General features: G+C 42.2%; 1 long non-coding RNA gene across 1 annotated transcript; it reads right to left on the reverse strand.

Moving 5' to 3' along the window:
• Positions 1-755: 755 nt before the first annotated feature.
• Positions 756-10,117, reverse strand: LOC140596081 (uncharacterized). Its single transcript, XR_011998120.1, has 2 exons — positions 9,024-10,117; positions 756-4,136 (listed from the first exon to the last, which is right to left on the reverse strand). It is a non-coding gene; the product is annotated as an uncharacterized lncRNA (long non-coding RNA).
• Between the last annotated feature and the right edge of the window lie 626 nt (positions 10,118-10,743).

Here is a 10,743-nt window from a genome sequence, read left to right on the forward strand (position 1 = left end):
AGCTGCCTTGGCCCCAGGCTTTGGGGCTCTGCGTGAGATCTGAAATGTGCAGAAGAAGATGTGACCCTGCTACTGGACCCGCTGGCTCCCCGCAGCATCTGGCAGCATGCGTGGCTTTGTTCTGCACAAGGCCACCCATCAGGGGCAGGCCAGACAGCTCTGGACACCAGACAGCCTGCGGCTCCATGCAGCACTTCCAGCCTCGGGGGCTGCAGCACAGGAGCAGACAGACTGAGGAGGATGCAGGGTTCTCTGGGAGGGAGCCCAGGAGGGAGATTTCAGGGCTGGGCTACAAAGTCTCTGCTGGGATCTGATTGCTCACGTCAGCCAAGAATGGGCAGTGGCTGGGTAAGCAGACAGCCCTTGCTCACAGTCCCCCAAGGGATCCAATGAGCAGGAGTGGGACGTGACTCCAGGAACCAGACCTGACCCAGAAGGGAGGAGCACCTGCCATAAAGTCCGAAATCCACAAGCCGACCGATAGATAAACTCATTGGCATGCACGTGAAAATATCCATTGCACATGCGTCAGGCACATCAAAACAATTTTTATTGTGCCGAGTAATTGGATGAGTTGCACCTGCTGCCCCACACGAGTACCTTCCTTTCAATAGTGTTATGGGTGAGAAAGGACCGTTCTTCCTAATTATCCAGCCAGTGCCCTCCCCCCCTTCCTATGGAATCCAGCGGAAGGTGTGTTGTTCTAAGATAGCATGTAAGGAAGCAAGCGGAATGGAAGAAATCATAGAAACAGGTCGGGTTTTAAAAATTAAATTTTATTCTATGGTTTAAGGGAAGCTAAACCAGCAGAAAATGAAATCCTAGGAAGAAAGAATTGGAAAATGAAGTTTTGGCCTCAGGGGAAATATCAGAAAATGACTAATGTGAGCAAGGGGAAAAAAAAAAAACACTGCTCAGATGGAGAGTGTGGAAAAAAAAAAAAAGAAATGGAAATCACTCATCAAAAATGTATGATATAGTCTTCAATAATAAATGATGTGTAAACACTAAACTAATGTGACCTGCGTAGACTGGTTTAAAACGAAGAAGAAAGAAAAAAATCTGAAGGATAGTACAACAGAGGTGAACAGATTTGTCAAGGTAGATGATCTTGAGAGGTGAGACAAGGGAAGGTCCCTCTGCCATCAACGGGAGGGACTGGTGGCCCCATTGGGGGATGGATGGATCACAGGTGATCCATTGGGGGACAGTTCCCATTGGGGGAACTGTCAGGTGGATCCTGTTATTTGGGATCAAAGGCGTTCTTTCGCCAAGGCTAGTGATCTCCACAGGCAACAAATAGATCCCCTGCCATGTAGACCTGCCTCTTTCTCCTGCCTGAGAACTGACTACCCAGGTATCTTGGAGCCTGTATATCTGGAAGGCGGTTTTGGTAAGAGTAACACAGATTCAACCGAGTAGTGGCTAGTGTTGGTCAAAGAATGCTAAGACTTCGCTTGTCTTGGGGATTGATCTGGTGAACCGGTTGAGCGTTTCTTGTCTTCAGACACGTAGGTGGGAAACATTTGGGAACACTCTTCCCTGTTTGAAGAGTTCCTTCAAACAGCCCAGGGTGGGCCTGGAGCCTACTTCAGCACGAACAGCAATGAAGCAGCTGAGGGTCTTCAAGTCCTCTTGGGGACCAGTCAGGCCCTGAGATGACTGATTAGCAGAGGTGTTTAAGGAGGCAACTTGCTTTCCATTCTGACGTTTTCTACAACTGTGCACAAAATGACGTACTATGGACAGTCGATGAATATATATGTACGGAGTGATTTTGCTGCTCTTTCCTTCGTTTCCCTGGAAAAATGTTTTCCATCGGTGGGAGAACTGGGGTGAGGGTATCAACAGTGCACATCACCTCCCTGACTGCCTTGGATCTGGGACATTGGTTTTCTCCTGTCCTCAGACTCAAATGGAAACATCAAGTCCTCCAGGGTCTCAAGTTGAGTGGCCTTCAAACAGGAACTACACCATAATAATGATAAAAAATAATAATAACAGTTGCAGAAACTGAGAAAGGATGTAGAGGTATGAGAGCAAAAGCATTGCATTCCAGATTCTGAATCTTCTAAATGCTCCACAAAACGTTTCCTTCGACCATCGCTGCCTACGATGGGCAGATTTTGCCTTTCACAGAGGAACACATTTGTATTTTCTTCAGAGATGGTGTGTCTTTTTGAGCCTGAACACCCTTGAGTCCTGCAGAACCTCATGCAGAAACCCAGTCCATAAAATGACCACAGAAGACATTACCTAATTGACACCCTCAGAAGCCATGTCGCAGTACCTGGAAAACACCGCTTGAACACCATCACTCTGCGTGACCATTTATTACTAGCAGTAGGGAAGAAATGATAAGTAGCGCATCTGTAATCCATCCTTTCTCTCCCCTGATAAAGAAATAGGGAAGATAAACTGGTCAAATCTAGAAAACGTGCTTATGAGAAACACAGTGGCAAGCCCTCTACTGTAGTTTGTCAGAGGGAAAGTCTTTATGAATGGAATGCTTTGGGTAGAGGGGGGACCTCACCTGGACAGAATTGTTTATGGAAAACAAACCTGGGATCTAGGAACTTATTTATTTTCTTAAGATTTTGTTTATTTGTTCATGAGAGACCAGAGAGAGAGGCAGAGACACAGGCAGAGAGAGAAGCAGGCTCCATGCAGGGAGCCCAACGTGGGACTCGATCCCAGTATCCCAGGATCACAACCTGAGCCGAAGGCAGATGCTCAACCACTGAGCCAGCCAAGCGCCTCCACATAGGATGTGGCCTCAAGGAAAATTTTACGAGGGCCATGTAACTGTATGAGTAGAAACTGCAGATGTGCAAATTGAACTCCAATAAAAAAAAAAAAAAAGAAAGAAAGAAACTGGAGATGTTTCATGAGCAAAATGGCTCCCTTCTGGGTAAGTAACATGACTGTATATATGGATGAGTGAACGCATGTAGGTCTGGCCAGAGCTTGTCCTGAAATGGTAAAGAAAGAACGGCCCTGGAGTTCTCAGATCATCTCTGTTTCGGCTGTATCTCCTGCCATTTGCAACAACATGGATGGATCTTGACGGTATCATGCCGAGATAAGTCAGAGAGAGACAACCACGGCGTGATCTCACGTATATGTGGAGTCTGAAAAGAGCCAAATTCGTAGAAACAGGGAGTAGAATGGTGGGTGCCAGGCATACGGCTGGGGGAAATGGGGACGTGTTGGGAAGAGGGTAGACGCTTCCAGTTATAAGATGAGCAAGTTCTGTGGATCAAATACTCAGCATGGAGACTCCGTTAACAATACCGCTAACTATAATATACCAGAATGTTGCTAAACAATAGATCTGAAGTGTTCTCACCACACACAAAAATTATAATTATGCGGGAAAATGGAGGTGTTAATGGACCTCATTGTGAAGATCATCTCACCATGTGTATATGTATCAAATAATCATGTTGTACAACTTGAACTCACACAGTGATGTAGGTCATATCTGTATCAATAAATCTTGGGAAAGGGAGAGTAAAATTTAAAGAATAACGTAAAGTATCTTGAATAAAGGGAGTGTTAAACTACTACTCTCATGACGGGCGCCTGGGTGGCACAGTCAGTTGGGCGGCTGCCTTCGGCTGGGGTCATGATTTCAGGGTCCTGCGATCGAGCCCCACATAGGGCTGTTTGCTCAGTGGGGAGCCTGCTTCTCCCTCTCCCTTTCCTTCTGTGCTCTCTTGCTCTTTCTCAAATAAACAGATAAAATCTTAAAAAAAAAACTACTCTCAGTAGTATTTATTTGTCATTTCTGGAACTGTTTAATGCTTGACTTTAAGAAAATATGCTTCACATCGCTTTTTTTGTTCTATCTTTGAGATATCGTGTTCTCTTTCATCTTTTCCTCTTTCTTTATTTCATTCCAGAGTAAGAAGTGTCTTCTTTCTTTCTATTCGTTCTTGCCTTCTATTCTGCATGGGGCCTCTCAGAAGGACTAAAGGGAAGTCGTGCCGGCATTATAGTGGATTTTCTCATCTTTGTAGGCTCTATCTTCAGTGGGATGCTCTCCATCTTTTGGAAGATGTCAATGTGGCAGGATCCATGATGTGAGGCAGGGATTCAGGAAACGTCAGTCATCTGGCTCAGTAAAGAGGCATCTACAACATGTAATTACCAAAGAGGCATGATTTACACAAAGTGTTTAAATTTTTAGAAGACGCCAGCTCTGTTAGAAAGTAAATCGTTTATTGTTCTTAATGATTAAAATGGAGCACTTTCTACGACTATCACCTATACTATCATGGCCTGAAGGCACATACTTCTGTATAAAGGCGTATATAGAATATTAAACAATGGATCGGCCGGCTATCTCTATAGAACAACCACCCCAGAACTTCACGGCATAAGACAATAGCCATTTTATTATAATCTTTGTTCCTGTGTGTCTGGAATTCAGATAGGGTGTAACAGCAACTTAAGAAGGTGCAAATTTGGATGTCTGGGTAGCTCCATTGGTTAAGCATCTGCCTTCAGCTCTAGTCATGATCCCAGAGTCCCAGGATCGAGGCCTACATCAGGCTCTCTGCTCAGCGAGGAGTCTGCTTCTCCCTCTCTCTCTTTGGCCCTCCCCCTGCTCTTTTTCTCTCTCACCCTCTCTCTCTCTCTCTCAAATAAATAAAATCAATAAAAAAGAATAAAAGAAGATTCAAAGAGCCTTATGTTGCTCAGATGGCTGGAAGGTAGAATTTTCTACAGTTCCTTCACTCACATGTCTTGCGCCTGGGCTGGAATGCAATCGAGGAGGGGTGCAAGTGGATGGTCAAAGGGAGCAGCAACAGACGGCTTGTGCACCTGCCTTGGGCTTCCTTGCACAATGGCGGCCATGGCATTTCCTTACTACCAATGCTGCTGGGAATCTTCATGTGCTTGCATGTTTCCTACATATCTTCTTTGGTGAAGTGTTTTAAAACATATTTTGCCAGATTTGAGCTGCTTCTTTTCCTGTCATTGAGTTTAGGCATCCTCTATATAAGGTATATATATTTTATTTATTTTTAAAGATTTTATTTATTTATTCATGAGAGATACAGAGAAAGAGACAGAGAAGCAGAGACACAAGCAGAAGGAGAAGCAGGCTCCATGCAGGGAGCCTGATGTGGGACTTGATCTCGGGACCCCGAGGTCATGCCCTGGGCCAAAGGCAGGTGCTAAACTGCTGAGCCATCCAGGGATCCCTGGTATATATATTTTAGTAGGTCCTATGGGAAATTGTTTTGCCAGTGTTTCGTTTTCATATGTTTCTTTGTTCCCTGTCTTATTATTACTGAAAGACAGGTTAAGTGGGTATAGATTCCTACATTGAAAGTTTCTTCCTAGAATAACTTACAGTATTATTATATTTTTTAAAAAAAAACATTACTTATTTATTCATGAGAGACACAGAGAAGAGAGGCAGAGACACAGGCAGAGGGAGAAACAGGCTCTGTGCAGGGACCCTGATGAGCAATTTGATCCCAGGACTCCGGGGTCACAACCTGTGCCAAAGGCAGATGCTCAGCCACTGAGCCACGCAGGTGTCCCAATATTATTCCATTTTTATAGGATCTGTTGTTGATGCCAAGAAGCTGGCTGGTAGTCTTCTTCCTTCATACTTAATTATTTATTTCCCTTCAATTACCCATTTACCTTTTTATTCTAGTTCTTTTTAAATTTATTCTGCCCATTTGTGAACTCTTGAATCTGATTGTTTTGGGCACAGGTTTGTACAGATCACTCATATTTCCTGTCAATTCTTCAAGTAAAGACTTTCTACTCTTTCTCTGAGAGTCCAGATAAATATATTTTTACCTTCTTTATTAATCCATTTTACTCCTAACCTGTTTGATGGTTTGTCCATGTTTGTGCATTCCATTTTTATAAATTCCTTCACAATAATCTCTTTTCTTTATCCCCCCAATCCATGCAATTTATTGACTCTTTCTTATATATTTCTAACTCTGTTTAAATCTGATGATCAAAGTATATATTTTTAAAATAAGATCTGTGGTTTTTCATTCTAATAGATCTATTTGGTTTACTTCCAGATTTGTCATTTCTTGGCTAATTTTGCCTCTTCTCCTGGTGTATCTGTTCCTTCTATTGTTTTTGTAGATGAATCTCCTTAAATTCAAAAACTTAAAGTATTTTTAGTAATTAATTTGTAATCTTAGCAGCAATCCCCGCCTTGCATTAGGATAAGGATATTTTATCACACCATCTTTTAAGAGCTTGACTCAACTCTGATTTTGCTCCCAGGACATAAAGCAGATTAAAAGTTGGAGTGTCACTCTTTGAATTTAGTGTTTGAAGCCTTGGCTAATATTATTTACCTCACACGAGAATCTCTTTGTCCCATTCTCTTTGAAAAATCTTCCTTCCTCTCTACTTTTGCCCAAGTTTCCAAGAAAGTATACCTTTATCCTCTAAGTTTTAGTTAATGACTTCCTTTCTTCCTTTAGTATCTCTGGTATAAATGTCTAGTTTTACAATTTATCTTAAATAATCAATCTCGTATGCCAGCCTCACTACACATCACCTCATGAAGGGCACAATCTATATAGGTTTGCTCATCGGAACTTTGCGTATAATAGTCATTCAAATGTTAGACGAATTGACTTGTGAATGTGAACTGCTTTGAAAATATTAATGTAGAAGTTTAATCACATATAATTTCAACAATTTCAACATTCCAGAGTAGGAAAGGAAACAAAAAGCACACTACTATTTTTCAGACCAATCTAAACATTTCCTCATGTGTGTACATATTTCAAACGAATGACTTAATGTATTTTGAAATAGTCATGTGGCAGAGACAGAGCTAGTAGTCTCTAAACAGTTATAGTCAGGAAAGGTGAGAAATGGAGACTATAAATATAAAATAATTATTTCATGAAATATCATGAATTTACTTCGAGACACTAAAGATTATATTGGGGCTTAAGAACACCCTTACTCTCTCTGTGCCTTATCTAATAGGCTTGCACACACTGTGGATTTAAAACCAGGGTGGTTTGATTTAGAAATGAATAAATATCACATTGTGCCAAGAGATAAAAATCTGCAAAATGATGCCAACAGGATGAGTGTACAGCAAATGGGTATTACTTCACTTCAACCATATCCAGTGTCTAAAATATAAGAGGAGAAAGGGACTGAAACTTAATCAGCAATGATTAAAAGGCGGCTACTCTTCCAGGTACCATGAAAAAGTCTCATTGCACCAACACACCAGGTCCGAGAAGGAGAGCTCTCTGTCTCCATCTCTGCATGAATAACAAACTAAAGATGCCAGTGGTTGCTCGGTCACACAAGTAGCAAAGGGCAGGGATTCTCTGGAATCTCTTTCCCACAGCCTACCCCCCAGCAGTCACCAAATTCAAACAGAACCTTGCCTCACGCATTGCTTTGCTCTGGAAGGACGACACCATTGGTTCTGTCCACCTGCTTCCATGTTTCATTCCCATCTTCCTTCCTCCCCACTTTCATAACAAGGTTTGTTTCATAGATTCTCAGTTCCCAAGAGTAACACAGGATTCCTCTATCAAGTATCTTCACGGTGATCTTTCTTTCAAGCATCCGTTTACATTGCTTTCTTCCAAAAGACACGACTATGTTCATTAAAATATTTCTTAAAGAACGGTTTTAATTTTTGCGGGAAAGAAACAAAACGACACTTGTGATATGCATTGCTTCTCAATGCTCGGTCTGACGATAGTTGTATCTATCTGTATTTGAACACATACCAATCAAACTAAGTTTCTCAACAGAACTTACGTGGAGGAGTTAGGGCTTTGTAAATGTTCTCTGCTCCTTGAGGAGTTATGTTATGGAAAGGACACGTTATTATATTTTAAAGGACAGATTATTTGATCAACATCTATCTATAATTAGCAACTTATTGGACAGGTTGTGATTAGATTAAAATTCCTGTTAGAAGTTATACTTGGGGAAAAATGAAGCAGGAAATCAAATTTTAAGTAACAATTGAAGGAGCGTTCAGCGAAGATAGAACACTGGCAAAATAGCCACTAAGTGATTTGGGTGGGACCAGGTTATTTCTCTTTTAAACAAAATCAGATGTTTGTTGTCAAGTCCTAGGCAAATAATGCAGGAAAAACAGGTAGGCAAACATGCAAACATAAGTATTTTATAATAAGATGGCTGTGGGGGCACCTGGGTGGCTCAGTCGGTTGAACATCTGCCTTCAGCTCAGGTCATGATCCCAGGGTCCTGGGATCAAGCCCCACATCAGGTTCCCTGCTCAGCGGTGAGCTTGCTGCTCTTTCTCTCTCTATCTGCCCATCCCCCTGCTTGTGCTCTCTCTCTCTCTCTCTCTCTCATATTAAAAAAAAAAAAAAAAGGCTGAGAGTGCATTTAAATTTCCCTTTACCCTCCGTGACTTATGTTCCCCATTTAATTTCTATTGAATGGAAATCTTTGGTGACCAGAAGAATATTCTTATTTTAACTGTAATCTCTTTTTCATTCATCTCTTACTTCATTGTGAAAATATTCACTCTATAAGCATCTATGGCATCTACAAGACCATGCACTGCACTTGGTTATGGGAAATTATCAGCAAATATTGTCATGTGATAATATTCTATAGCTTAAGCACTACGTAGATCAAAAACTAATAGGAATATAGATTTTGGTTAAACACTATAGATATAGATGATAGATCTACAGATACACAGTATATAGATATTTGTAAAGACACATACACATACAAATATAAAATTTAATTGCCACTCATACAAACTGAAAGATAAATGAAAAATATATAGATATATGGAGCCACCCAACAAAGTTTCCATGAACACCATCAAATCTATTGCTGGGACACAGCAGCTCCCTCATTGCACATTCTGTGTCATCATCGATTTACCTATAAACTGTCTAATTGTTGTGAGATCATTTTCATATGTTGATACAGAAATATCTGGGCCAGAGTTCAAAGTAGGTCTTTTTTGTGCAGAAATGTGCTTTAGAGCTACTGCTTCTTACCAAATTTTGAATCGACTTCCCTTTTGTTCATTGCAGAAGGTCCTTGAATTACGAGGGCAGCAAATGACCTTTGAATCCATCAGGTAGGAGCAGCCTGGCAAAGATGATTTGTGCGCTCTCTGTGTTCATTTACGATGCTTATGGAGAAGGATCATCCACGTGTGTTAGTGGAATTTTAGGGTGTTCCTGTGACTGCAGTTGGCCGTTAGCCTGAAAAATTGACTAAGCACCCAGACTGAGGTCATTATCTGCCTAACCTAAACATTTATTTAGAAGCTTATTTTTTAAAATAATGGAAAACCAACAAACATAGTGAAGGGAGATTTGTAATATTACACAAACTTCATTTTTAAGCCTCTGTCTGCGGGTCCAGATAGAATCAGATACTTTTGCGTTCCTTGAAGAATATAAATTGTTCGCATTGTTGGCCATTCTCTGGGAGTTTGTTAGTCACTGTCAGGGATCAGAGATAAGGGCTGGGCTATGAAGGCGATAGGAGAGAAATGTACACTGTTGATAAAAATCAGAGTGCCCTTCCGATACCGACGGCGCTATCAAGCCGCTCACTGATACAAATAGCCTTGCGAGCTCTTTGGAATCAAACATCTTCACTTTCTTAGGGGGAAGTAATTATCCTGTCTGACCTTCCTTCCAGGACGGGGCCTGGTTTCCAAATATCAGGCAGCTGACTTTGCTGCGGCTCTTTGGGGGCTTTCCTTCAATGCATCTTGTGGTCCCTTCTGCTTGAAAGGCTCCTTCATGGATTGACCCTGGAGCATTTTGGACAATGCTAGCAGGTCACCCCAGAAGGCCTGTTTTAGCACATTTCCCTGGCACCGGCCCTTGCTTCTGTAAGTCCTCTAGAAACATTTGCTTTCATTCTATATTTACTTTCCTGACCCAGCCACTATTATCATTCCGCCGCTTACAATTAATGATACTCTTCCCTAAGGGATCTCGTGACAACCTGATACTAGACGCAGACTTAGATATATAGGGACAAACGGGCTGTACACACACAGAGATGTGTACACACAGCTCAGCCTTCAAAGCCCAATACAGATGTCAAACATTTACCCACCTGTGTCCGTCCACAGTGTCAACCTGTTCTCCCATCCAGCCCCATCCACAGAAACAGCACTTACCCCACGCACAGCCGCCCACTGTGTGCCTTGTCTCCCTGGAGCAGGACGTCCTCCCTTCTTAGGCTGCTGCACGTCCATGGTTCGGGAGAAGCTGGGGGCAAGAGAATGACAACTGGAGTTCATGAGCTTGTGTGATTAGCGCTCAACCCTCAGAGGAGAGGGCAGGGAATGAGAACAACCTGTGCTATGCACTTAGCTGGGTTCTTCAGGTGAACCCATTATGGTTACATTAGAGACAGTTCCTGCAGAAAGGAAGAGATGAATACCCGCCATTTGCTTCGACGTGGATGGAACTGGAGGGGATTATGCTGAGTGAAATAAGTATGTCAGAGAAGGACAATCATCATATGGTTTCGCTCATACGTGGAATTGAAGAAATAGTGAAACGGATTATAAGGGAAAGGAGGGGAACTGAGTGGGAAAAATTAGAGAGGGAGACAAACCATGAGAGATTCCTAACTCTGGGAAACAAACGGTTGTGGAAGGGGAGGTGGGCTGGGGGAGTGGGGTCACTGGGTGACGTGCACTGAGGAGGGCACTTGATGAGAAGAGCACTGGGTGTTATACTATATGTT

The sequence above is a fragment of the Vulpes vulpes genome, chromosome X, assembly GCF_048418805.1.
Source record: "Vulpes vulpes isolate BD-2025 chromosome X, VulVul3, whole genome shotgun sequence".
Lineage (NCBI taxonomy): Eukaryota > Metazoa > Chordata > Mammalia > Carnivora > Canidae > Vulpes > Vulpes vulpes.